Source organism: Marmota flaviventris, chromosome 14, assembly GCF_047511675.1.
Source record: "Marmota flaviventris isolate mMarFla1 chromosome 14, mMarFla1.hap1, whole genome shotgun sequence".
Lineage (NCBI taxonomy): Eukaryota > Metazoa > Chordata > Mammalia > Rodentia > Sciuridae > Marmota > Marmota flaviventris.
The window spans coordinates 94,427,777-94,455,696 of record NC_092511.1 but is presented as its reverse complement, the minus strand read 5'-3'; the positions used below and the strand labels follow the sequence as shown (position 1 = coordinate 94,455,696).

Sequence of the window (27,920 nt, the reverse complement as noted above, 5' to 3'; positions counted from 1 at the left end):
TGACTGCCTAAAGGGTGGTGAGGAATTCAGGGCATTTTATCCCCTACTGTGTTCTGTGACGTTAACTAGGTTAGATGTCATGTGACACTACAAACCCTGTTCATATAAGACAGCAAACTTAATATGTGTCTTCTTATTGCTCCACAGATCATGACTCACCTTCTTCTCATTCCCTAAGAAACAATATTGAAGTTAGACCAGTTAATTACTCTGTAATGGACTGAACAGTTGGAATAGAAGGAAGAGTTCCATGTTTTGCATCCCAAATAGAAAGCTGTGCCTTGGGCTGGGCTGTAGCTCAGTGGCAGAGTGCTTGCCTAGAATGTATGAGGCACTGAGTTCAATCCTTAGCACTACAAAAAAAAAAAAAAAAAAAAAAAAAAAAAAAACTAAACAAAGAAAGGCATGCTGTTGATCTAAAACTATTTAAAAGAGAAAGAAAGAAAGAAAGAAAGAAAGAAAGAAAGAAAGAAAAGAAAAAAAAAAGCTGTGCCTCTTGAATAGTTAGTCCCAATGAGAATGCAAGGGAATTGTTCATAAAGAAAATTAAAGTGCTGCTCCAGGGCATATGTGAATGATAAGAAAGCAAAACAGCTGATAGGGATAAAGTTTTCATAGTCTGGAGAACAGATGAAACAAACCACATTCCCTTAAGCCAAAACCGCATCCAGATAAGGCCAAAACATTAGATTTTTCTGATGCCAAGAGAAGGGAGAAAGCTCCAGAAGAAGTCTGAAGGTGGCAGAATTTGGTTCATGATGTTCGAGGCAAGCGGCCCATCTCCATATAAGACAAGTGCAGGGTGAAGCAGCAAGTGCTGATGTAGAAGCTACAGCAAGTCATGAAGAAGATCTTGCTAAGCTATCTGATGAAGACGCGATATGGTTGAGTTTCTCGGTGTCCCCAAAAAGCTCATGGGTGAGACAATGCAAGAAGGTTTAGAGGGGAAATGATCCTGTTATGAGAGCCTAAAGCCAATTAGTGAATTAATCCCCTGGCAGGATGAACAGGTGGCACAGATAAAATGGGGTGCCCACACCCTCCCCAAGCCTGGAGGTGTAGGCGCCACCTATGGAGGAGTCCAGTTGAGGGTGGAAGCGAACAGCAGTCATCCTCAACGTTCCACATTAGGGTTCCACATTGGAGGTTCCCAGCAACCAGCGGCATCCCTCTGCGGGCAGGGCATTCATCAGCGAGCCTAGGCGCCCTAAGGCCCTTTGGGGAGTCCAGTTGAATCGGTGGCTGCATGGAACTAGGCGTCCAAATAGGAGCATCCTCATCCATTGGCGGTGGCGGGAGTCTGCTTCCAGTGCAGTGGAGGTGTTGGCAGCATTGCTGGTGGCCAGGTCGGGACTCCAGTGGCCACAGTGTGGAGCTCTGGCTGTGGCGACAGCGACAGCGTAGGACAGCGGGCCTCAGAGTCAGAGGGCGACCAGAGGATGGGGTGCCCTGTGCTGTGGCTTCCCCAGGCCACTTGTCTTGCTCCTGGCAGGGCCTGCTTGCTCAGGAAGCAGGACACGGCAGGCGGCGGTACCCACACAGCCTCTGAGGACCTTATGCTGCGCACGCAGGTGGCGCCTGGCACCGGCCCTGAGCCCCCCCGGGTGGCAGCTCACCCCACCCCGGGTTCGCCCTGCCCCTCCCTGGGTTGCGGCCTCTGCGGGGGGAGTAGGCCCGCTGCCAGCCTGGGCAGCCTTTGGAGAGGACACCCACCCTCCCCAGCGACATCTCTCCTGGGCTGTGGCCACTGAGAGCAGAGGCAGTGGGGGGTGGGGCTACAAATCTTCCCCCTCAAAGCGCATCCCTGGGGCGGGACAAGAGTGGAGGGCATAGATGGCAGAGGGAACCCCAAGACGTGCCGTCCTTGGTCTTGGTCTTCTGCCACCCTTAGACAAGGAAATGTACTTTAAAAAAATTAATTAGCTCTAATTAGTTGTACGTAACAGCAGAATTCACTTTGGTTCATTGTACAGAAATGGAGCACAGCTTTTCATTTCTCTGGTAGAACACGATGTAGAGTTGCACCATATGTGCAGTCCTGCATGTACCTAGGGTAATGATATCCCTCTCATTCCACCCTCTTTCCTACCCCATGCGCGTCCCTCCTATCCTTCCCCTTTGCCCCAAGTTCCTCCATTCTTCCCTTGCCCCCCTCATTATGGATCAGCATCCACTTATCAGGGAGAACATTCAGCCTGTTGTTGTTGAGGATTAGCTTTTTTCACTTACATAATATTCTCCAACTCCATCCACTTACCTGCAAGTGTCATAATTTTATTCTCTTTTAAAGCTAAGATTCCATTGTGCACATATACCACATTTTCTTTATCAGTTTAGCTCTTGAAGGACTTCTAGGTTGGTTCCACAGTTTACCTACTGTGACTTGAGCTGCTATAAACATTGATGTGGCTGCATCACTCTAGTATGCTGATTTTAAGTCTTTTGGGTATAGATTGAGGAGTGGAATTTCTGGGTCAAATGGAGGTTCCATTCCATGTCTTTTGAGGAAGCTCCATACTGCTTTCCAGAGTGGTTGCACCAATTTGCAATGCCACTAGCAATGTATGAGTGTGCCTTCCCCCCACATCCTCACCAACACTTATTGTTGCTTGTATTCTGGTTAACTGCCATTCTGGCTGGAGTAAGATGGTCTTAGAGTAGTTTTGATTTGCATTTCTCTAATTTCCGGTGAAGTTGAACATATTTTCATATATTTGTTGATCGACTGTGTATCTTCTTCTGTGAAGTGTCTGTCCATTTCCTTAGCCCATTTATTGATTGGGTTATTTATTCTTTGGGTGTTGAAGTTTTTGAGTTTTTTATATATCCTGGAAATTAGTGTTTTATCTAATGTGCGTGTAGTAAAGATGTTCTCCCACTCTGTGAGCTCTCTCTTCATATTATTGTTTCCTTTGCTGAGCAGAAGCTTTTAAGTTTGAATCCATCCCATTATTAATTCTTGATTTTATTTCTTAAGTACAGGGTCTCTGGTCTAATTCCTAGGTCCTTGATCTACTTTGAGTTTTGTGCAAGGTGAGAGATCGTGGTTTAATTTCAGTCTGCTACATATGGATTTACAGTTTCCCCAGCACCATTGTTGAAGAGGCTATCGTTTAGCTAATGTATGTTTTCGGCACCTTTGGCAAGAATGAGATAACTACATTTATGTGGGTTTTTCTCTGTATCTTCTATTTTGGACCATTGGTCTACATGTGTATTTTGGTGCCAATAGCATGCCGTTTTTGTTACTACAGATCTGTAGTATAGTTTAAGGTTTGATATTGTGATGTCTCCTACTTCACTCTTCTTGCTAAGGATTGCTTTGTCAATAAGGATTTCTCTGTGTCTATTTTTCCAAATGAATTTCATGATTACTTTTTCTATTTCTATGAGGAATGTTATTGGGATTTTAATTGGAATCACATTAAATCTGTATAAGGTTTTTGATAGTGTGGCCATTTTGACAATATTAATTCCATGAGGGAGGAATTGGAATCAGGTACCTGCTCAAAAGGGGACGGATCCGATAGCCACGCCCACCTCAAAATGGCAAGGAATGCTTTCCAAGATGTAGTCGGTGTGCTTCCAGAGCCGGGGTGTCTGGTGATGTCAGGGGAACCGATGGCCTTGTGCTGTGGGGAGGTAGCAGCTGAGTGACCTGCGTGGGAGTGGAGCGGAGTCTCGGCGGTCTGCAGATGTGTTGGTAGGTGGTTCTGCTAAGGCGCTGGCCGAGTCTTAAGTGAACTGCAACTTTGGCTTTGGGTCCTGCTCGGACACTGAGGCCCGGAGTCCTGCGCAAGGTCACAGCGCTGGTCATTTCTGTAGAGAGAAGCTGTACAGGGGCCTCTAACACTCTCAAGAGATGCAGAATTCCTACTAGGAGAGATCTGGGTCACAGAGCAACACAGATGCTGCTTCCCTCTGGTCCGCCATCTTGAAAGTCTTTTCAATTTCTTTCTTTAGTTTTCATTGTATAGGTCTTTCATCTCTTTTGTTAAATTTATACCCAAATATTTCATTTTTGAGGCTATTGTGAATGGGATAGTTTTCCTAATTTCTCTTTCAGAGGGTTCATCACTAATAGATAGAAATGCATTAGATTTATGGATATTGATTTCATATCCTGTGACATTGCTGAATTTGTTAATATTAGAAGTTTTCTGGTGGAGTTTTTTTGGATCCTCTATGTGTAGAATCATGTCATCAGCAAATAGGGATAGTTTGAGTTCTTCTTCCCCTATTCCTATCCCTTTAATTTCTTTCATCTACAGCTCTGTCGTGTAGTCTAAGCTGTAGTGGAGTTTAAACAGCAGTATAGTTTAAACTCTGGCTAGAGTATCAGGGACTATGTAGAGTAGAAGGTGAGAGAGGGCATCCTTGTCCTGTTCCAGTTCTGAGAGGAAATGCTTCCCATCAGAAATGCACTTTGAGGATGAAGAGGTCCTAGTTCCTCTGCTCTCTCCCCCCACAGCCCAGGTGGGATGTCTCTTAGGAAGGTGGGGGTCCTCTCCCAAGGCTGCCCCACCTGGCAGATGGCCCAGTTCCCCTGCAGAGGCCACATCGGGGATGGGGCGAGCAGCCACCCGGCGGGCTCATGGCCAGTGCCAGGCGAGGCAGGTGTGGGCAGCCTAAGGTCCTCAGTAGCTGCCTGGGTATTGCCACCCCCCTCGTGCTGCTTCCTGAACAGGCCGCTCAGCCAGGACCAAGACTCAGGGCCTGGAACAGCCACTGCAGAGGCCATTCCAGCCTCTCGTCGCCCTTCCACTCTGAGGCTCACTGCCCTGCGCCCTCGCTGCCGCCGCCAGCCTGGAGCTCTTCACTGTAGCCATCGGACTCCCCACACGGTCGCCAGATGCCACTGCAGCAGGATTCCTGTTACCCCAGCAGGATGAAGATGCTCACCACTGGACGCCTCTGTGTCCTCAGCCCCGTTTCCAGACTCTACTGGTGCTGCCGCCACCGTGCAGCAACCAAACTCCCAAACCCCAGCTGGACGATGATGCTGCCCACCAAGGGCCCAACGTCAATGCCCTTCACCCCCCGCCATGATGCCTGACTCCAGTGCCCCATGCCGGCTCCCGGATGAAGCTGCATGTTGCTGCTGCCACCACCAGACTCCATCATGGACGCATGACAGCGATACTCAGCACTGGATGCCCACTTCACCCACTGCAGCCAGACTCCTGTGGCACTGCAGGACAGAAATGATCATGGCAGCATCCCTCTGTTGTCACCACAGCAGCTTCTGGACTCTTCTGCTGCCACCACCACTGTGAGTATGCAGCAAGGGATCTCCCAAACAGCAGCTGGATGCCAACACCTCAGCTGTTGCCACCCCCACGCCAACTCTCAACTCCGGACCTCCCTCGCCTGATGCCCTACGCCTGAAGCAGCTACATGTTGCTGCTGCTGCCACCAGATGCTACCACTCCATGAGGCCTCTTCAGTGATCCCATCCCAAAGATGCTGCTGTGCTGCCCAAGACCACAGAAGCTGGGAAGTTGGGCAGTCTCCATCCCAGTCACCTCATCAGTGCCCACCGCTTGCCGCCTGCCTTTCCTCCCCCAGGACCACCCACCAGTCCTTCTGGGCCTTTGAACAGGAGTTGTGCTGACTCAGGGAACTCATCCAAGGAAAACAAGTGAGTACTTTAAACAAAGGTTGCAGTCCTCACAGCAGGCAGTGGGCGGGGCTAGGTGGGTCCAGCCTGCTGGTGAGGGGGCAGAGGTGGAGCTACTGGCCTCCTCTGGACCTTGACCCTGTGGGGCAAGCTGGAGAGGGATCTCTGGCTGCTCTGGGAGCCCAGCCTGGAAGCAGCTTCCTAACTCACCCTCACACTCCTCTCTGAAGGGGACTCTGGTTTCCAGAGAAAGCCATCTGGGCTCTTGGGCTCTGGGCAGTGGTATGAGCCAGACTGGACAGACTCCACCCACCTGGACTTGGGGAAAAGCCCCCTCTTGGGAAAATACCCTCCTAGAACTACCAAACTTAGTCTGACATTGGCTTCTTTCATGAGATTATCAAGAAAGGAAAAATATGTTACCTAGTTTTGTCTTGCAAAGGGTAGTGTGGGGAGAGGCAAAGGCATCAGAGTTGGTAGAGCTGAATTCACGTCCCTTTTAACTGGGTGACCTTGTCCAGGGTCCAGAACTAGGTACAACCTTGGTTTTGCATCTGGTAAAACAAAGATGGTGAGGATGATAAGCTATCACCATCTGTCATAGCTGGAGACCTCATGCGTGGTTCATAAATCTGACTATTCCAATAACTGAAGAAAATGACAAAGAAGGCACACAACCACACAGAAGTACCTTTTCAATAATCCGGGCGTGGCTCTGTGAACGTAAGGCCCATGGAAAGACATAGAGCCACTGGAATTCTTTATTGTTACATAGGAGACACACAAGGGGAGTTTCCATAGAACATTTTATCCCAAAAAGGGCAAAGGGGTCGGAATACAAGGGAACAGATGAGTGTAACTCAACCCCAGTGGGTGATGCCTACACCTGGAGCCATGCCTTGTTATCTGAGCTGGGGTGACGCCCACATTACTGCAACCTGGCACTGCCCTGCCAGACTGAATGCAGTAATTGTTCAGAACCCGGTGCATCAGGGCTTAAAGGCGTCTGCATCCAAGGCAGCTCCCGACAATAAGCCATGGGCAAATCAAGTTGTTCTGCACTACCTCACCTTGGGAGCCAGGTAGGCATTCAGCAATATTTCCATGCAGAAATATATTCTCAGACTAAAGGTGACACACCTAGAAGTGCACCTTTGGATGACAACTGACCTGTGAGGTAGGGAGTTGAAATTTACATCATGTTTTTAGAGGAAATAATAATATATGGAAGGTCATAAACCAAAGCATGAAATGTTGGGTCAGGCTCATGGAATTAAAAGCTGTTTTCAAATTTGTTTAAAGTTACATTGAGATAAATCTATGTAGTTCAAACCTTCCAGGATATCCCCCACCTCTGCCGCACACACAGGGAGCAGTGTCCACAACTTTTTTACTCCTCTTTACAGTATCACCAAATGTATGTGTGTGTGTGTATACACACACACACACACACACACACACACACACACACACATATACATGATGTATTATGTAATATTTTGTTCTTTTTGGTTTGTTTTTAGACTGTCTGTAATAGAATCTCATATACATTCTTTTGCTCCCCTTCAGCTGACCATCAGGAAGAAGGAAGCACAAGAGAAGCTTGAGGATCAGAAGGACACTAGCCCTGCTCTGGTCACCCTGGAAGCTGGCTAGCCTGCACACACCAAAGCTTGAGGAAACAGCAGCCCTGCTTCAGCCACTTGAGGGCTGGCTGATCAATGCAAGGAGGAAAATAAACTAAGCAACAGGATAAATGGACTGTTTCATCCTGTAAGAGGGCTCCCATACTGTGGTGCATTGCCACCCCTTACTTCTGTCATATACACAGTCCTTTCCTTGGTCTTTACTACAGGACTGACAACCACCAAACACATAGCTAACCCATAATGGGGGGCGGGGCAAGGGAAGATGGGAGGGACTTTGGATTGGGCAGAGGGGAGTGTGGGAGGGGAGGGGATATGGGAGTGGGAAGGATGGTGGAATGAGGTGGATTGTATTAATCTATGTACATGTATGATTGCAGGAATGGGGTGACTGTGCACTGTGTCTAACCAGAGAAATGAAAAGTTGCCTCCATTTGTGTTTAATAGTCAAAATGCATTCTGCTGTTATATATAACTAATTGAAAAAAATTCATAAAGGTCTAAGGCTTAAAAGGAAGTTTAGACACTTTAATGGTCATATAAATATGTATACTTTTCTTATATAAAATTTAAACTTATTAATTAAATTGAAAAAAAAAAAAAAACCAACTAGCACATGTACTAGTTCAAACCTGAAAGGGCATTAAGGCTTGGGAACCAAGCTCACTCTTTGGAGGATGGTTTTTCTATTCTTGGTGGATTCAAAAGTTTAATTGACATAGTATGGATTATGCTATTGTTTATTGCTTTCATATTTGTCTCCCCTTTACAATGAAACTATTGGGTCAACTATAGAAGCAGCTGTTAGAGAGGGGGGGGGGCAGGAGGAGGGAAACATGGAGGGAGAAATTAAGATTATGGCATTATATAAAATTTTAAGCCTAGAAGATGATGTTTTTTGATTTAAAGGGTTAAATAATGAGCATAGAGGGGGTAACGATGTATCACAAATACTCCAAATAGTCCAAATGATGTAGTGTCCAAAAGATCCCCACCTTAATTGTAATATATAAGCCTTTCTCCTAGTAAACAAGATTTTTTTTTTTTGAAGTCAACAGGATTTCTAGAGAGCTCATTGTGGTTTAGCTCCTCTTTATTGTAAAGGTCAGGTTTCTCTTTCTTGTAAAAGTTAGGTCTGCAGGGCTGGGGTTGTGGCTCAGCGTTAGAACACTTACCTAGCAGGTGTGAGGCACTGGGTTTGATTCTTACACCACATAAAAATAAAATAAGGTATTGTGCCCATCTACAACTTAAAAAAAAGTTATGTCAGCAATCAAACTTGTTGATGTACAAAAGTTACTCTTTCTCTTTTCTTAGTAAAATCTTGTGAAACCTCTGTCCAATCTAAGAACATGGAAGAAAAAGTAACTATTATGTTAGCCATTGTGTTGTGTAACCATTCACTGAGTAGAAATCCCAGAGAACTTCCATACCTGGGGTCCAGGGATTTTTTGGCATTAGCCCCTCTGGATTACACCAGCTTAAATAAACCTTGTTCCTGCACATTTCTCAAGTGTCCAGCCTCCTCTGTCCTACATCAATACCTGCTTGAAATGCTAGAATGTCCCCATTCTTGAAGGACACTCAGAGACATTCTCTCTGGCTCTGCCACAGTATGAATTCTATCCAAAGATATTAATCACAAAAAACTAAAGGGAGATTACACTATATTGACCTCCTGGGGGGAGATTCAGTGTTGCATGATGAAACTTGTATACATATATTGAATTGCTATGATATACCCTGTAAAGTATAGAAATGATACATCTGAATAAACATGTTTTGTGAGAAATTGAATGTCATGTTTGCATTTGGGGTTGTTTCTAATATTATGCTGTAATAATATTTAATGATGTGATTACATTTTTTTAAATCTGAAAATAAATCAGAATTTTGTACAGTAACATTGTTAGTAAAGGGGATATTTTGGTGATTAGAATTTTTGCTTTCCTGTTAAAGCTAACTTGTTGAATTAAAGCTTTGCAGCAGACACCAACTCCATTAGAACCTCAGTCTGGTGAAGCCACAGCGTGGTGCCTGACCAGGGAAGTGCCCATGTGTGCCTGGTTCTTTGCCACCTAGTAGATAGGAGCCCTGACCCAGGGGGGTGGGACCTGCATTCCTGCCCCCTTACTTTCTCATGTTGGGGCACCTTGACTGCTGTGCTCTGCTTTAATCTCTCATCTGTGAGAATATTTGTCCAATGTGCCATGGGGCTGTTGAAGATCCGTGATGAAATTTATGAAGTTTAATGAAGTCTGGCTGGTTTATAGCTGAGGAGTGGCGCACCCTGCCAAAGCTGCCTATGTGACTGCCCTCTACCTGCTTTCCTGTGTGGTCCCTGTGGAAGGCAGGGGCACTCCTGTTCATCTGCCATGCAGCCTGCCAGTTTCAAAGGGTGAGAGATGTTAAGTAGCAGTGAATTGTGAGAAATGAAATGCAAGCCAATATCAGGGCAAGGTCATGGGTTTTCCTTAAGTTACTTTAAATTAATTTTAAGGCAAGTGGGTACTCAGATAATGCAGGAAAACAACAAGTATACAAATAAAGAGAACAAAAGGAGCCAAATAAGAAATACATCAAAGGTTTAATGGGGGCTATTCCTAACTCTTGACAGGGTCAGTTGAGGTCATTGTAAAGCTAGAATTGATGGACACAGGTGTCCCAATTCTCACATTAACATAGGATTGACTCGTAAATAACACTCCCCTCCCTAGGTGGACACCATGACAGTTCTGGAAAGGACCAACTAGAGCCCAAAACTCTACCACCTGACATGAAGGAGTTGAACCCTGATTGTCAAATAGTGCTGAAGGTGGACCCCAGCTCTCAGGGCACCCTTAAAACACCAATCCATTTGGAGACAGCATTGTTCAATTTGTCGTTCTCGGCTGGGAGAAGACCCACTCAGGAGTGCTCTTTGTTTGAGCCTTACTCCACTTTTACTTATAATGAAGCTCTCCTGCATGGCTTTTTGAGTCTGTAATTTCTCTTTTTTTGGAACACAAACACTGAGGTTTGGAGCTTCAACTCCCCACTCTCCTGGAGTCCCTTGTTAACCCTAGCAACCTGCATCTTGGTGTACCATTGCAGTAAGATGAGTTCCTTGTTTGGAGCTAAAGTTTTATGGCAATAAACAAGGCATCCTATGAATCCATGAGTGGTGATAGTAGCAGAAGCTTTATGAATAGGGAAAGAACATTTACATTTGGAATTTGTATTTACTCCTGTGAACCACCATATTTCTGCTAGTGTTTGTGAGCAACTCTGCCATCTCCAGGACTCTGTGTCAGCTTGTTATCAGCAGGAGGAACATGCACCAGTGGAGTCGCTAGGTCAATCCAGGTAGGAAGGAGCCCATGTTCTGCCCAGGCATACACTTCCTTTCGGAAATGTGGGGTGATAACGGGATTCCAGAATGTGGGTCCCCAGTTCTAGACCATACTTCCAATGGGAACTTAAAAATCTCTTCACACAGAAATCATTAGGCTCAAATGGTTTCACCAGCAAGTTTTATCAAACGTCTAAGGAGCAAATAATTTCATTCTTACACAAAATTCTCCAGGGTACTGAAAAAGGACATTCCTTATTTCACATGAACATTAGGCCACTCTAATAAACATGGGTGCAAAATTCTTCACTAAACATTAGCAAATCAAGTGCAGTGTAGTAAATGTGTTTTTTATCACTGGTCCCAGAAATGCTATACATAATTGTATCAAGGGGAAAATACATGCACACATACATTTATCTGAGAATGAAAGATTTAATATGTGAAAATCAATGTGATCCTCCATCTCAATAGAGTGAAGGAGGAACATGATATGGTTTTCTCACTAGAGGCAGAAAAGCACTTCATGCTAAGTGACATGCAGGGCATTAGAATAAAGAGCTACTTCCCTTTTCTGTTCCAGAGCAGCTTCAAAAGTGCTAACCACTCTTTGTAAGGCTGGTGGATATTTTAGGGATGCAGGTTGGGCAGTATGAAGGGTTCATTCTTACAAATCCATACTAAATCGATATCACTTTGACATCTGTTTAAATCTGTTCACATAACTTGGAGGGAATCTGGTGATGTAACAAAATGTAGAAAAAAGAAATGCTTTGGAAAGGAGAGGGGGAGCTAGTCCTGGGTAGGCATCGGCATCCACATTTTGAACTGCTACAGCCCATCAGTCCCCCTGACTATCTTCAGCCTTGGCCTTTGGACGGGGCCAGCCCAGCAGCATGGGCAGGTGGGCAGGTCGACAGGGCACTGAGGCCAGGAGAATCTTCTCGAAGAAGAAGAACTTGGTCACAGGTCTCCATGGACAGGAGCAAGGCAGAGAAGAACCAAGACAGTTTCTTCTCCAATGCAAATCCCAGCAGCCACTTCCTCTCAGGCTTCTCAGACCAGATCTTAATTGGAATCCTCTCTTTGCTGAATCCATGGGAACCCACAGACTTCATTTGGGGCAGGCTGCAAGCTGGGCTGAGGCATAAATCTGAGCTCTGGGACACACATTGGTACTATTTCCTGGGCAGGGATGGCAGTGTCCCCTCTGTTACCCAAGGAAGGACTATGGTCCCTGTGGGGCAACAAGTTCCAGACAGGAGTGGGGTCTCTGTAAGCTCTTTACACATCAACTTTGCTCAATTTATCTTAACCCTAAATTAAAGAATATATTTAACTCCTTAAAAACAGGGAAATTCTCTTCTAAGTACCTGGAGAAGACCAGGGAGGCTGTGGTATTTGGTCCAGTGAGACTGTTGGCTTCAGAATCCTGCCCCGGGTATCACTGGGGCCATAGGATGGAAGTGAAGATGTCAAAGGCCAGAAGAAACCCTAATATACACTTCCTAAAAACATGGGACCTACCAGGTTCTGAGTACTTTCTCAGACCCAGTCTCATACAACCCTTTCAACAAACCTGGGACATAAGAAGAACTATAACTGACCCAATTTTATAGATTAAAAGGTAGAGGTAGAGATTTGAGTTGGCTGACCAAGCTGAACCAGCCAATGAGGAGATGGAACCTAGAGATCTGAACTTGGACCAGCCTGACTCCAAGACCTGTGTTCCTCATTGCCCTCCTGTGAGGCTCATCTTCAGAGCTTGCTTAGGGCTACCTTCCAGCATGGTGCAAAGTTGCAACCAGAACCTCAGTCACTTCCTCTTATTCCACTGCTCCAACCACAACCAAAAAGTTAGTCCCAAGGGGGAAACAGGAAGACACGCAAAGCAGTGTACCCAACTTTCCTATAAAGGAAAATACCTGAAGGCAATTCTGATATAAAGCTTACTTCGAGCTTTTCATTTGGACATTTCTTCTGTACCAAATGGGAGTGGACACATGGACCAGATTTAGCTCTACAGCATCATGTAGCCCAGCAGCTACATTCATATCTCCCTGGGGTGTAAGAGAAAGCCCCCTAAATACACAGAAAACTCCAACGATCTGATAAATGGAAGTGATTTAAAGTAAGCCCCATGCTCACTTTATATAGAATCATTTATTGTTCTTGCTTACACAATGTTTTCTACCCTATAAACAACCTTGACCCTTGTCTCATTTTTGTGTGTCCCATATCATGGATTTTTCATGATCCGGTCAAGGAATATGAAAGTTCCTTGCAAATTCATTACAGGCAGAATGGCTGCTGCCAGCTCTGTTTTATCTCATGTTGCCCTTTGAAACTATTTTCATTATAAACAGTAACTGTGTTCTGCCCACCTTAATATCTAAACTATATTATTTCCATAGAAATGGCTTAGATGTGGCTTTAAGAAGAAAGTTCAGGTATGAGTTCAGCTAATTCATTCAGTTCTGAAAGCACAACTAATTCAGCTCAGTGATCTGAATTTTTTGGTAACAGAAGCTGCAGAATGCTGTCCCTCTCCTCCCTCTTTTAAACCCACTTTAGTGTCTTGTAGCTTTGCGTAAACATGAGACCTTTCCTTTAGCACAAATGGACACTATATACCTCTTCAATTAGCATAGTGATTGGAAAGAGATGCAGAAGAGCTAAAAACTCCTTAAAAATCTTTCCCACGGGGCTGGGGATGTGGTTCAAGCGGTAACGCGCTCGCCTGGCATGTGCGGGGCACTGGGTTCGATCCTCGGCACCACATAAAAATAAAATAAAGATGTTGTGTCCACTGAAAACTAAAAAATAAATATTAAAAAATTCTCTCTCTCTCTCTCTCTCTTTAAAAAAATGCAATCTTATTTTCTCCTTATCCTGCTGATACAAAGTTTTTGATCTTAGACCCTGAAATAGCTCCTGCAGCTTCTGGGTGGTTTCCTTCGGGTTCATATGCCCACTTTCATTATCTAAAACTAAACTTAAAGGGTAATACATGATAATCTTTGTGGATCCAGAAAGAGCTTATTAGATTCAATTTCAGGTTGGGGGAGTAGATACAGGGCATTTAATTATTATTATTATTTTTAAAATAAACAGATGGCAAGGGTATTCTTATTTAGGTGAGCAAAATTCAAGACAAACGCTTTTAGAAGTGATCCAGGTATTTTTTTTTCCTGTGTAATTTCTCTAAGCTCCTTAGCTCTAAAACTTTTGCATTATATGTTTTCCTGTTGTTAGGCATAGCAAAATATTATTGATGTATTATAGTAGGATTATCCAGCTGTGCCTGTTAATTTTAATTTCTAAAATTTCAAATATTTTTAGGCATTACTTTGGTGTCTAAGAATATTTGAGGATGCCCAGGGCACATCTTTTTTCTATAAAGATAATGCAAAAGATTGAGAGAGGCAACAATTGGAGATTCCAGATGGCCATTTTAATGACTTTCAAATAGCTTCAAATTATTTAATCATCTCATCCATGGAGTTTGCTTTGGAAACAAACATATCAGCAGTTCCCACTTGCATCTTGCATTTTTTTCTGCCTGCCTGTGTGAATACATAAGGTTCCCAGAACAGACCTGAGTTGGATGTCCTCAAGATCATTTCTAGAACAAAAATGAACCAGTGAACACAGGCACAGGCCCCAGACTCTCACTCCCTACATAGTCATTAAAGGGGACAGGGATCCGCAGATGTGCCTTCCAAGTAGTTTGCAGACAGAGTCCAGCAAGGACAGTGGGGCTCTGAAATCTCTAATTTTTATTACCATTTCTTAAAAACCTGGTGTGCCTTAAAAGCCATTTGAATGACATATCTATTCATTCTCCTGAAAACAAAGGTTCGAAAATAAGCGAGTAGGAAAAAATAAGAAGTTATAAAATCTAATAAAAAGTGTCATGAGATAGAAGTCTGTGAATATGTGGTGTTTTTCTTTATGCAATATCCAGGTAATCAAGCCAGCTCTCTTGGGGAGGTGATTTCTTACGTGGATGAAATGAGGAGGCCCCTTCAGAACTGAAGAGCTGCTTGCCAGAGCTCACCCAAAGGAACACGAGAATCTCCCACTTTCAATGGAACTTGTGAAACTTGAACATTTAAAAAAAAAATTACTTAAAAGTGGTTATAAAATGCTCTTCTAGGTTGAGCAGAAAACATGAAGGTAGAACTTGCGCTTTCTCTGATTACAGACTGCAGTCAAAGACATTCTGCATTTGTCCTAACATTAGAAAATAAATTTTTTTTCTGGAAGAAGTGAAAATATAACAGTGTTCTCAATTTGCAATGCAATAAAATTATTTGTGTGCCAAGGTTCTTTTAGTACTGCTGTGATTTTTTTCCTGAAAGTTGTTCAATTTAATTGTAATTAAATATGCAATGAAAAAAACACTGATTCAGGGAATCCCCGCGCAAGATTCTCTGTTAATTTAATGTATATGCAAGTGACTTGGCATCGAACAAAAATGATACTGTGTGCATGCCTCGTCTTCATCTAGAATTTGTTAGGGAATTCCATGTTTTGTAAAGGGACCTGGGTAGATGAAGGCCTTGTCTTTTCAGTAGTGCCCGAGTTTTCCCAAACCAAAGCCTTGCTACAGAAAAAGGAGCACAAACAGTGTGATGGACAGGAAACTCGACTCTGGACGTTGACCTGTTCAGCTAATTGCAGAGCCAGCACAAACAGGAACAGGGCCTCACTTTTGTTCTTGGCTGCTTTTCCTAATCTAAAGTGCAGGGATGAGCAGAAGTGCATCATTTCCTTGGCCTTAAGTAATGCCTGTTCTCTTTAAAACCTGCTCACTTGAGAGCACAATTCCCAAACCTCTGGGAGGAGAATTAAACCAATCCAGGCACTAGCAAGCTGGAGAGATGGCCTCGAGTGAATGGGAAGTCAGCAGGCATGAAACAAGAACCTAAGACCTCTGGCAGAGAATGCAACACAGGTCAAGATGCTTCAGATCTCCTGAAGATGCAGAGGAGATCTCTGTGTGAAGCTTCTCCAGGTGCAGCAATAAGAAATGAGGTGACCATAAGGGAAATAGAAACATGAAATGGCAGGAAAAGCACAGTAGGTATCTCTTGAAAAAGAGCATCCAATATCTAACCCTCCAGCCTCAGAGACTGCACTATCCAGAAGTCTCCCAGAGCCCCTCCCTTACCTAGTGTCCCCAAGGACTCCCTGTCACTTGCAATCTGCTGGGAGGGCTGATGTATTAAGTCCTGATATGGCAGATTAAAAATGAAATCAATAAGTGCCTAAAACAGATGGGCTTTTGAGATGTCCCATTCAATCTGGGTCTTCAGGGTGAGGTGAGGGGTGGGAGAAGGCAATCAGGAAGGCAGGGGCAAAGGACCACTTAAACAATTGACTTCAGTCCAAAACACTGCATGATGAAGAGCCTTCTAGGTATCTGTCCTTCCTTTCCCAGGTATCCCCCTTAAATAACAAGTACAGCCAAAATAGTTTGTGTCGCGGGTGCTTTATTGTGTCCATGTGAGTGTGTTCTTATTTTCCCCCAATTTATCTTAAAATCATACTGTTTCGATAAGCATGAGACATTTAAATGTTCACACTATGAATTTGTCTCTCTAAAGGAGGTGTAGACAAAGTGAGAGCATCAGGGTCAGGATACTTGCTGGATTCCTATTCTCTTGAACCCTGCCCCACCAGTAAATTAAAGGTCAACTGCACCTGAGCTGCCAGTCCCCCTCTCCCAGTGGCTGAGGTTTCTGGGACCTCTCCCATCAATCCAGAGTCATCGCCCCCGAAGGTGGAAGGAGGACTGACTGGTAACAGTTTCCGCCCACTAATCAACTCACAAAGTCTGCATCTCTGTCTGAGGGAAGAAAATCCTGAAAGGCTTTAATTTCTATGGTTTTTATTAAAGTAAGTTTATTAGATTTCCAGAAGGGGATCCTTTTAGAAACAATACTTCATCCATTTCCTGGGAGGCTTTACCCACCTTGGTGATCAAGGCTGAACTCCAGTGGCTTGCCCCATAGACAGCCTGCAGCCCAGGTTTGGGCATGCCTCACACTTCAGCGTCCCAAGGCCCACTGGATTCTGTCCCTGGAGGCCACAAGCCACAGGCACTGAGCAAGCAGAGGAATGCAGGGTGGAGCCGGCATCTCCCTACTCTGCACCCCAAATTCTCAATCCAATTTTGGCTCCAGAGGCAAGAAACAGCCTGGGAGAAAAGTTAGGAGTGCAGTAGAGGGTGAAGGAAAAAAATTCTAAGGAGAGAAGCCTTGGTGGAATAGCTCCCCCATCCAACCGGAGCCTCCAAGCCAGAGGACCAGGGCGATGCTGAGAAGGGGAGAGAAGATGGGGTCTTTAGAGGGGCGCCTGGAGCCTCCTTCCTGGAAGGCTGCAGGGTTGGTGCCCCGGGCACGAGGCCACCGGGCCAGCCCTGCAGCAGAGCTGTCCTCTCACCTGCTGCCCTCTGGCTGCCTGCTGCTTCCTCCTTGGCAGGTCGCTGCACTTGGTTCCAGTCCCACTGCTGGTGCCCAGCTTCAAACCACGCGGGGCAGCTGTCTCTCTTGCCTCTCTGGGTCTCTTCTTCCTCTTGCCCGGTGGCTCCTAGGATGTCACTTTTCCTCTGTCCCCCTGACGATGCCCAATGTAACTCCTCCGCCAAGGGCCAAAGACCCACCTCTCTGGGTGGCAGACGCAGTGGCTTTTGCCAGCTGGTTTGAAGCGGACGTTGGCTCTGACTCTTTTGTTTAGTTTTCTTTGTCTCTCTTTGGTTCTGATTTTGGATTCTTCTTCTTCTTTGTTCTTCTCCTTCTCCTTTTCTTTCTCCTCCTCCTCCTCCTCCTTCTCTTCCTCCTCCTCCTCCTCCTCCTCCTCCTCCTCCTCCTCCTCCTCCTTTTTGTGACTGGGAGACACTTGATTTCTTTATTACGCATCCAAGACCACCCAGCCCTTTTTGGTTTTGGTTTTTGATGCAGGGCCTTGCTAATTTGCTTAGGGCCTCACTAAGTTGCTGAGGCCAGTTTCACAATTCTGCCTCAGCCTCCTGAGCCACTGGGATTATAGGTGTACACCACCAAACCTGAAAGACCTTATTCTGATTTTGGAAATATTGTCTTCTCTATATTTCACATCCTGTCAACTGGCTATTAGCTCCTGGTTTTAGAATATGTTAGCTTAACACATCTATATAAGATGTATTTAATTAATGCTTCCTTACAATCATAAAAGTAACACAGGTTTATGGAAGAATATCTATATTTTTATTAGGAAAAATCTCAAAAAGATAATAAAAATCACCTTGAACATGTTATGGAGACAAAACATAGGGCCAGTGAATTTGCAATAATATGTACTGTGGTACTGGGCACTTTGTTTTAAGACATGGAGACTGCTCTATGTTAACAAACAGTCCCCCCAAAATATAATATAAAAAATGTAAATTGAGGAAATTATGAAGCCCTAGATAGGTACAAATATCAGCTTGGTATGTATGGTGACACCATTCTATCATCTCCAACAAAGGTTTATTAGAATGCACCTGTTACTTAGGGAGGGTCCAGGAAGATGCCTGATCTTTTTTGTTGTGAATATGGTAGTAAATTTTATATAGAAAACTGAATCCTTGGCTCTTTATAAAGGTATAGCTTTAGTTACAACTCTTAACGTAAGCATGAATAAAGCCCAGTGTGCATGTATTGATGTGGTTTAACCACATTATATATTTTAAATGTTTTTGATAAACATAATGCTTAGAATAGAAGTGCATTGAATTTGGTTTATCTGTTCCAACCTCTGGACCTTTATACCTCATAAAAAACTGAAAACAAGAGTTTGCGATGCTTGCTAAAGTCCAAAATGGCCACTGGCAGAGACAGTACCAGAACTAAGGACTTCTGACTCTCAAAACAGTCCTTTCATTTCCATGACAAAAAAAATAGCTTTCTGGTATTTTACTCCAGAGTAACATGAACATGCTGTAGCCAGTCAGCATTATATTTTAGTTTATTGAGGAAAATTTTATAACAATTTTGAACACAAATGTGTATGATTCTCAGGTGTTCATAGTGGTCAATTCTGTTTTCTACTTTAAGTTGTGATGGGGTTCTCTGTGTTTACTGTATCAAGTTATAGGTTTATTAGTTTTCTAGGGCTTCTGTAATAAAACACCACAGAATGGATGGCGTAGACCAAAGACATGCATTGTCTCGCAATTCTAGGGACCCAAAATCCAAAAGTATTTGCCGACTGGGTTGTCTAAGAGGCTGTGAGGGAAGGATCTGTTCTTGGCCTATAAAAGGTGATCTTTCCCTTGGCATATTTCTATGGCCAAACTTCTCCCTTTTTTTTCCCTCTATATGGGATAAGGGTCTACCCTAATGACTGCATATGGTAATTTGATGTTTTAGTGAGCTTTTTTCCTCTGCTGTGATTTGAAACTCACAAATGGAAGATCTTTCTTCCTATACTACAATCCACCATTTTACTAAGTCCTTTAGACTTAAAAGAAAATTTGTAAAAACAGCAAAGAATTTCTATATGCCTTTCATCCAAATGCCCAATTTACTAATTTGCTTTATCACCCTCTCTTGGTGTTTATGTCATGTTCTTTTCTATAGTATGAAGAGTACATTACAGACATGTTCATTTATCCCTAATACTTCACTATATTTCCTCAAAAAAGACATTAACTTATATATTCATAATGCCAGCTGTCCTTTGTGTAGCCTGAGATCAACATTGACCTTGTGAGTATACAATCTACAAACTTTAGTGAAATGCTATTCACTCTCCCACCAAAATCCTTCATCAAAATCCTCTAGCGGCTCTGGAGACTAAGGCAGGAGGATTATGAATTCAAAGCCAGCCTCAGCAACAGTGAGGTATTAAGCAACTCAGTGAGACCGTGTCTCTAAATAAAATATAAAATAGAGCTGAGGATGTGGCTCAGTGGTCAAGTGCCCCTGAGTTCAATCTCCAGTATGCAGCTCCCCACCACCAAAAAACCACAAAGTCCTGATGGTGGTTTATATGGTCCTACATGGTCTACCTCCCAGTCTCCTTTACAGACTCAACACTTACCTCTTCCTGTCCATTGGCACTTACTGTTCCCTCTCCTGGATGATGTTTCCTTGAGTGATCACTTGGCTCAACCCTCACCTCCTGATGGTCTTTCCTGAAATGCCATCTTCTCCATGAGGTTTTCTGTGATCATTCTATTTAGTATTTCAATGCTACTTTACTCCCTGCACTTTCTGCTTTACAAAAATTTAAGCCTCAGTCCTTATCAAGAAATATAATTTCACATTATTACTCATGTGCACACGGGTATACTTACAAATATGAAAAACAAAAAAATCCAAAGCAATGCTTAACATTGTTGTGTTTCCTTGATGTTTTCCAGGACACAAAACCGATCATTAAGAGAAAGTATTTCTGCCAGTTTTGGTTTTTGGTTATATCTTCAGTGCCTAGGAGAGTGCTTTGTATGAAATAGAATTCAATAAATATGTTGACTAGATTGAATAATTGGCTATCATGGAAAGAAAAGGCACCAGGCTTAAGTAGCTTAGTAAAAAGTACTTAGTACTGTAAAAAGAGGCCATGACTGTATCAGAAGTTCTCTTCATAGAAATGAACTGCTCAGCTGGTGAGTACAGACAGGGAGCTGGGAACTCATGTGTCTGGGAGTAGAGTGTTGCTACCTTGTGTAGCCAGGGACCCACAGAATTAAGTAGCAGTGTAGAAACAAACGGTAATTGGCACAATATTTTTTTCTTAGTCATTTGTACTCTTTTTAAACACTGAGGCTTGTCTCAGCTGGGATCAGTAGGTGCAAAGGAAGAGTTTTGGTAGGTAGCTGAGCCAGTGTTGTGAAGGGAAGGAGCAAGTTCATAGGATCACTGTGGTTGTGGCAGTGGGAAGCAGAATGAGGGGTCCTTTTGGGAAAGTGGGACTCAGACAGAGGAGACTGGGGCTCTTGGTCAATTTTTTTTTTCATTTCTGGAGATTCTCACTGTAGGCCTAACATACATGATACTACATTTATTTGTATTTTAAATTCTGTTCATGTTACATGTTTCCTTGGCTTTCAGCATTTATAATCTTTCATAGTTTCATAGATTGCAAATCTCCCTTTGAATATGCATCCAACTGAACACAGTACTCTAGATTTGATCTGAGCACTAAGAAAGATAGACAATAATTTCTCTTGTTCTAGACTGCCCTATTGCTTGTGACTAAAACATTCAGGGGTCACTCCAGGGTTTTTTGTTGTTGTTGTTTTGAGGTGTGTGTGTGTGCACAGAGTGTCACAATTCACAGATTAAGTTTTACATTTAACTAATTATTGTTAGGATATTCAGAGAATAAAGAAACACAATCTCTTCCCCAAAAAATAACCACATGAGACAGAAATACCTTTTTCTTTGGGGGTGCTGTGATGGCTCCTCTGACCTTAAGGGGAGAGAGAGAGAGAGAGAGAGAGAGAGAGAGAGCGAGAGCCCACACATGCTGACCCCTTTTATTGAGGAGAAGATATTTAAATGAGGCAAGGTGACAGGTTCCAAGGGGCTGAGTCTAGCTTCAGGATGTCTGCTGTCAGCAGGTTGACTAACATCTAGGAAGGCCACACCCAAGGGCACAATAAGAGAAGGAGACACACAAAGGATGTTTCCATGGAATATTCTATCCCAAACAGGAGAAGGGTTAATATCACAAAGGAACAGGTGAGCGTAGTTTGACCCATGGGGCTGTAGGAAGGCACGCCCATGCAGGAAGACACAATCACTCATACCCTAAAGATCAGGGCTATTGTCTGGGTTACCTAGGCAACCAGATCACAGAGTGATCTATGATGCTGCATCAATCAGCAGGGGAGACAGACAGGGTCACATGCTAGTTTGGCCTCCCACACTAGATCTCACTCATGCGTATGATAAGCCAATATATTTTGAGGTCCTACTAGGTGCCAGATGCGGTTCAACATTCTGATATATAAAACAGTCATGATCCTTCACTTTTCAGAGGTAATCAGACAGTTGTGTTTTGTGTAGCCTGAGATTAAGTTTTTTTGTTGTTGTTGTTTTGAGGTGTGTGTGTGTGCATAGAGTGTCACAATTCACAGATTAAGTTTTACATTTAACTAATTATTGTTAGGATATTCAGAGAATAAAGAAACACAATCTCTTCCCCCAGAGTAAAAGATAGGAGCTAGGGTACATACTCTAATTTTACTAATTTTGTAGGTTACTTCCTTTACACTGCTGTGATACAATTTTCCGTGGATCTCTATGGTTCTACCCTCTTACAAGAAGTCTGCGTTTGTTCTGGCTTTAGAAGACAATGTCTCTTTCTTAAGGAAAGAAGAGACAGACTTACTGATCATTACTAAAAATTAGAGGATGTTAAGCTCATAGTCCTTTATTCCAATACAGTACACTGCTAAGAATTAGTCTTTTCATTTTCCATGGGAATCAACTTTTAGGAAAATGCTCTTCCACTTACTACTGCTCTTCTTATGTATAAAATGTTCTTTGTCTCTGACCCCAGAGTCTGGTATCTTCTGCCAGCATCCCTTAAACTATGGCAGGATTAATTGCAAATAGGATAAAAATCTTAAGCCTCAATTCTTGACACATGTCACTCAAAACCCTTTTGCCTCACTTTTACTTGGTCCCTAGTGCAGGGCCCAGGGTCAAGCAGACTTCAGCTCTCTCTTTATAGCATGTTGCCAGGAGGTGGTCGCCATACTTCTTACTTCTTGTCCTGGAGTTTCTCCAAAATCCCCTTGCATCAAGAACCTGCTCAGTGTGCATGTATGCACAGCAGGGACATGTTGAAAACTCAGTACTCAGGAAACAGTCACTGGCCCATGTCATAGAATCAGCAAAAGCTAGAGGAAGAGCAGGACTAGGAAAAAGAAGAGGCCTTTGCCTTGTGGATAGTTAATTGTCGGGTTACTCTCTTCCCCCAAGGAACAGGAAGGGCAACAGAACCCATTCAGAAAATTAGTAATTATATAGGACATTCCATATGTACCCTTTCAATACAAATGGAGAGGCCAAGAAAGCAGTTGGGTACCTGTCTCAAGTTTAGGGGCTATCTAGAGCCCTTCTAAAATAGGTGATGGGTATTTGTAGTGTTTTGGTTTCAATAAAATGGGAGCAAGGTCATCTCCTTAGAATAAGTTTGATTCTCATAGTAAATGGAAAATGCCTGAAACAGTTATTGTGAGAAGTTTGGAGAGTTGATAAATGGGGGCTACACAGGGTCAGCAAGTGTCCAAATGAGGATAGACAGATGACAGTTCTGAAATGAACAGCATAATTTTAAACAAATCTTAACAACTCAAAGATAGGAGGGGATACTGTGCAATTTTATAGTCAGAGAGCAGGCATAGAAAATGATTTTAAAAATGAGTTTCCAGTATGTTGATTGAGGCACCTATGGAATGTCAAATGATAAAGCCCAGGTTTGTAAGAAAGCAGCTGTAGGTGAGGTCAGAGAAAGAAGGGGAAAGGGACACAATCAATACTAGTAAACTCTGGTAAGAGTTTGGGGGAGGAAAAATAATGTTTCTTTTTTAAGTGACTTTTTTGTGTACTGGGAATTGAACCCAGGGGCATTCTACCACTAAGTTATATCACAATCCTTTTTACTTTTTGTTTTGACTAAATTGCCCAGGTTGGCCTGGAGCTTACAACCCTCAGTCTCCTGAGTCACTGGAATTACACTCCTGTGCCACTGTGCCCTGGGATAAAAATTTCTGAGTAATTGATTGATGTTTTCTAGGCATTTGAGTCTATGCTTATTATTTCATTCCATTTATTTATTATAAAAGGATAAGCATATATTATTGACATATTCCTTTTACAAAAGGGGAAACTTTAATTTAGAGAGACTGCGGAACATGCTTAAGATCATGAAGCTTGCAAACAGAAGAGCTAGAAATAAAATCCAGCCTAACTCCAGAAACTGTATTGATATTTTAAGTGTTGTATAATTATTTGAAACTTAGACCTCCAGAGGAAGTGATATGGTGATTTCTTGAAGTCATCCCAGAAGAGTGAGAAATGTCCTACAGGTCTGAATTCTCAGCTTGCCTATTCCCAGCCCTTACTGTCTAAAGGATAGTCAATGCCTGTTCCTACCCTGACCACTGCTCAAAAGAGTGAATTTATTCTGAAGCAATCAGGCTAATTCCTGGAGCTGGGGTACAAAAGGTTTGTGGAGAAGGGTGAACTCTAGAATTCTATTCAATTATGCAGAATGAAGAGGAAATCGATGCTGGCTATGATAATAACTAGGCACCACTCAGTTTGAATAGAAGGAAGCAGGAGGGTTTATGAAATATTAAGGAGGTAAAGTGTTGGTGATGTGCTGTGGAAAAGAGAGGAAGATGTTTTGCCTTGGAAACTGATGGTGTATTTGATAAAATAGGAAACCAAGCAAAATATATTTTATAGTCCAAAGTGATGAGTTCTGTTTTAGATGAGTTGAATTTGAGATGCTAACAGGAATCCAAATAGTAGTTTAATATGCTCAAGAATAAGATTTAGCCTGAAGATACATACCTAAGTGTATAAAAAGAGTTGGAGTCATTTAATGGATGTCTCAAAGAGTGAACAGAAAAAACAAGAACAACAACAATAAAACAAAGAAGCAGCAACAACAAAAGCAAAGAGAAGAATTTAAAAATTCCTGAAGAAGAAGATGAGAGTAAATGAGAAAATACTGCTATAGAGGTAGGAGAAACAATCTGGCATGTTTATTATCAGAGAAGTTGAGGGAGAAGACCATTTCAAAGGATGCAGACAAATCAAGAAAGATATGGACTTAAACCTATTCAGGGCTTTAGTGGCAATAAGGACCTCAGAGACTTTGGAAATAACACTTGCAATGGGCTTCTGTGGACCCCAGTAAAGTGTGAATGAATGATGAAGAGTTAGAGAAGGTACCTGTCATCAGCTACTTAAAAGAGGAACGGTAAGTATTTATTAAATCAGGAGAGACTTGAGAGTGTTTAAATCCTGAACAGCAGCTCTGATTCGAGGGGCTGACATCGGAGTACACACTTCAATGTCTGCTCTTCTCAAATTCCCATCAGTCTGGAATTCCCTAATCCCCAATACAGCCCAGGATGGGGATTGGGGGAGAGGAAAACAGAGAAGGAGAGGAAAAGCACAAATGTTCACCCCTTAACAATAGGTGGAAAGAAAGTAGATCAAATTAAAATGCATCCGTAGCAGTGGAGTCATTGAAAGGTGGTGGAGCTGTTTAGACCCATGGAGAGAAGGCCAGGCTTGGAATGGCAGCCATTCCGTGGATCCCACAGCTGACCAGTCACCTGAGAAGAAATCCAACACACACAACATCTTCCCACTTCCAGATAGTTGGATTAAAGCAGAATGAGTAACCTTGTGGTGGGATCTCTTAAGAATCCATCTAGAAAGGTTGTAGAGGAATTGCTACTGGTCATGACCCCTTCTCCCACCCATGAAAAAGGACAGCAGCGTGGAGCCGACCTGCCCTGGAACTGCTGGCCTCACCCAGTACTTCACACAGCTCTGTGGGCTCCTGGCAGTTATGGACATGGGAAGTAAGAGCTCAGATCCATGTGGGAAGGCAGTTTTCATCCTAGGCAAAGGAAAGGGAAAATGTCTGGATTGCTTATTTCCTTTGCTGTGCAGGAGCATTTTAATTTGATGATATTCCACTTCTTGATTTTTTTATTTTATTACTTGTGCTTTTGGAGTCTTGCTAAGGAAATTGGTCCCTGTGTCAACCTGTTGGAATGTTGAGCCTATGTTTTGTTCTAGTACTTGCAGAGTTTCTGGTGTAATTCCTAGATCTTTGATCCACATGGAGTTGACTTAAAGACAGGGTAAGCAATACAGGTCTTGACCTGTATTGTTTCATTTTTTTACATATGGAGTTCCAGTTTTCTCCCTACCATTTTCTTAGAAGTCCCTTTTCTCCAACAAATGTTTTGGCACATTTGTTTAGTATCAGATAATTGTAGTTATGTGGGTTGATCTCTGTGTCTTCTATTCCATAGGTCTTCATGCCTGTTTTGGTGCCAGTATCATGCTGTTTTTGTTACTATAGCTCTGAAGTATATTTGGAGGTCTGGTATTGTGATGCTGCCCACATCACTCTTTTTGTTCAGGACTGCTTTCACTATTCTGGGTCTCTTATTTTTCTAAATAAATTTTAGAATATTTTTCTAGTTCTGTTAAGAATGTCTTAGATATTTTGATGGGAATTTCTTTGAATCTGTATAGTGCTTTTGATTTATGTCATTTTAATAATATTAATTCTGCCTATAAAGAACATGGAAGGTCTTTGCATCTTCTAAGCTCTTCTTCAATTATTTCTTCAGTGTTCTATAGCTTTCATTATAGAGGTCCTTAACATAGTTTGTTAGATTAATCCCAAAGTATTTTATTTCATTTGAGGTTATTGTTAGTGGAATAGTTATCCTAATTATATTTTCAGTAGGTTTGTTATTGGAGGAGAGGAAAGTGATTGATTTATATATGCTGATCTTGGATCCTGCTACACTTTACTAAATTTGTTTATCAGAGCTAGAAGTTTTCTGTTGAAGTTTCTAAATATCAAATCATTCATCAGCAAATAGAGATAACTTGAACTCTTCTTATTTGCATTGCCTTAATTTTCTTGTCTTGTCTGATTGCTTTGCATAGTTTCAAGGACTGACTTGAATAGGAGTGGTGAAAGTGGGCATCCTTGCCTTGTTCCCAATTTTAGAGGAAATGCTCTCAATTTTTTCTCCATGTGATGGTGATCTGGGGTTAGTCATATATAGTCTTTACAATGATGATGTAAGTTTCTTCTATCCCTAGTCTCTCTAGTGTTTTCAACACAAATGGGTGTTTGTCCAATGCTTTTTCTGCATCTGTTGGGATACTCATGTGATTCTTGTACTTAATTTTAATTATGTGATGAATTACACTTGTTGACTTGCATATATTGAACCACCCTGGAATGAAAACTCACTTGATTGTTGTACACTATTTTTTACAAATTTTTTTTTTGGGGGTAATGCAGTTTGTTAATGTTTTACTAACATTTTTGCATCTATGCTCATGAAGGATATTGGCTTGAAATTTTCTTTCCTTGATGTGTCTTTGTTTGGATTTGGTATCAGGATGATACAGTATTTGTAGGATAATGTTGGCAGTGTTTCCTTATTTTTAATTTCATGAAATAATTTCAGGAGGAATTGTATTAATTCTTGTTTATGTGTCTGGCAGAACTTGGTTGAGGATGCATCCAGTCCTGGGCTTTATTTGTTGGAAAGCTTTGGAGACCTGCTTCAATTTCATTACTTGTTACTGATCTGTTTAGATTTTCTTTATCCTTATGGTTCAAATTTTGTATTTGATATATCTCTAGGAATTTGTCAATATCTTCAAAAATTTCTAGAATATTTTCTCCAATAATCATAAATTTTCAAAATAGTTTGATGATCCACTGGATTTTATTGGTATCTACGATGATATTTCCTTTTTCATCTCTAATTTTGTTTATTTGAGTTTGCTTTCTTTTGGTTAATTTGGCTCAGGGTTTATCAATCTTGTTTATCCTTCCAAAAAAACAATTCTTCATTTCATTAATCCTTTGTATTTTTTATTCTCTATTTTACTGATATTGGCTCTGATTTTAATTATTTTCTGTTTTCTACTGAATTTTCTGTTGATTTGTTCTCCTTTCTCTAAGACCTTGATATATAATTTTAGATTATTTATTCAGTATTATATATTTTTTTCTTTCTTGATGTATAAACTTAGTGTTATAAATTTTTCTCTTAGAACCATCTTTATACTTTTACAGAGATTTTGATATGTTCTATCATTTGTTTGCAATTTTTTTTCTATTTTTCCCCTGATTATTTCTGCTATCCATTCACCATTTGCAAGTAGATTATTTAATTTTCAGACATTATAATAATTTCTGTTTTTTATCTTGTCTTTGATTTCTAATTTTGCTCCATTCTCTATCTTTTTCTATTTACTAAGATTTTTTTTGTGATTTGAAATACAATCTATTTTGGAAAATGTTCCATGCACTGCAGAGAATATGAATTCAGTCATTGATGGGTGAAATATTCTACAGATGTCTGTTTGGTCCATTTGGTTAACAGTACTTTTAGATCTGAAGCATCTTAGTTTATGTCTGGATGATCTATCTGGTGGTGAGAGAGGTGAGTTGAAGTCACCCAGTATTATTGTATTTTGGTTTATTTGATTTTTAATGTTGAGAAGAGAGCGTTTTCTCTATGCAGATGCACCATTGTTTAGGGCATAAA

At 42.1% G+C, this 27,920-nt stretch overlaps 2 long non-coding RNA genes across 2 annotated transcripts in view; both read left to right on the top strand.

Annotated features, from left to right (window-relative positions):
* Nucleotides 1–27,920, top strand: part of LOC139701757 (uncharacterized) — a 240,145-nt gene that overhangs the window by 20,220 nt on the left and 192,005 nt on the right. The gene's annotated exons all lie outside the window — the stretch shown is intronic.
* Nucleotides 32–9,058, top strand: LOC139701839 (uncharacterized). Its single transcript, XR_011704444.1, has 2 exons — nt 32–5,641; nt 7,190–9,058. It is a non-coding gene; the product is annotated as an uncharacterized lncRNA (long non-coding RNA).